Here is a 474-nt window from a genome sequence, read left to right as displayed (position 1 = left end):
CTTACCTTCTTCTCCTGTGATCTCAGCTCAGGGAGAGTCCCCAAGGGCGTGGGGGCTGATATAGATAGGCTACAATCGCGAAAAACCCCCTGCAGTATCAAACTGCTCAAAATCTGCCACCTTGTACCGGTACACGGGCCCTTGTACCGGTACAAGGCCCACGAAAATGCAAACCGGAGGCTTGGGTTGCGGGGTCTGCGGCTCTGTACCGGTACAAACCCGATGGCTGTACCGGTACAACCATCAACCTTGTACCGGTACAAGACCAATCTTGTTCCGGTACAAGCTCTGCTGCAGGCTACCCGAGAGCTGACCAAGGTCCAATCTTTTTGGGCTTTTGGTACCAGCTTAAAACCACAATTCTCGAAATGCGAGCCATAGGTTGGAACACTGTCTACGACCTTCCAGAAAGTCTGAAAAAGCTCGACACACAGATCAAACACTCGAACCTCGCAATTTGCAAAGGTCCAGTGT

This window comes from Ananas comosus, linkage group 13 (genome assembly GCF_001540865.1).
Source record: "Ananas comosus cultivar F153 linkage group 13, ASM154086v1, whole genome shotgun sequence".
NCBI lineage: Eukaryota > Viridiplantae > Streptophyta > Magnoliopsida > Poales > Bromeliaceae > Ananas > Ananas comosus.
Note: the sequence above shows the minus strand (reverse complement) of the source record.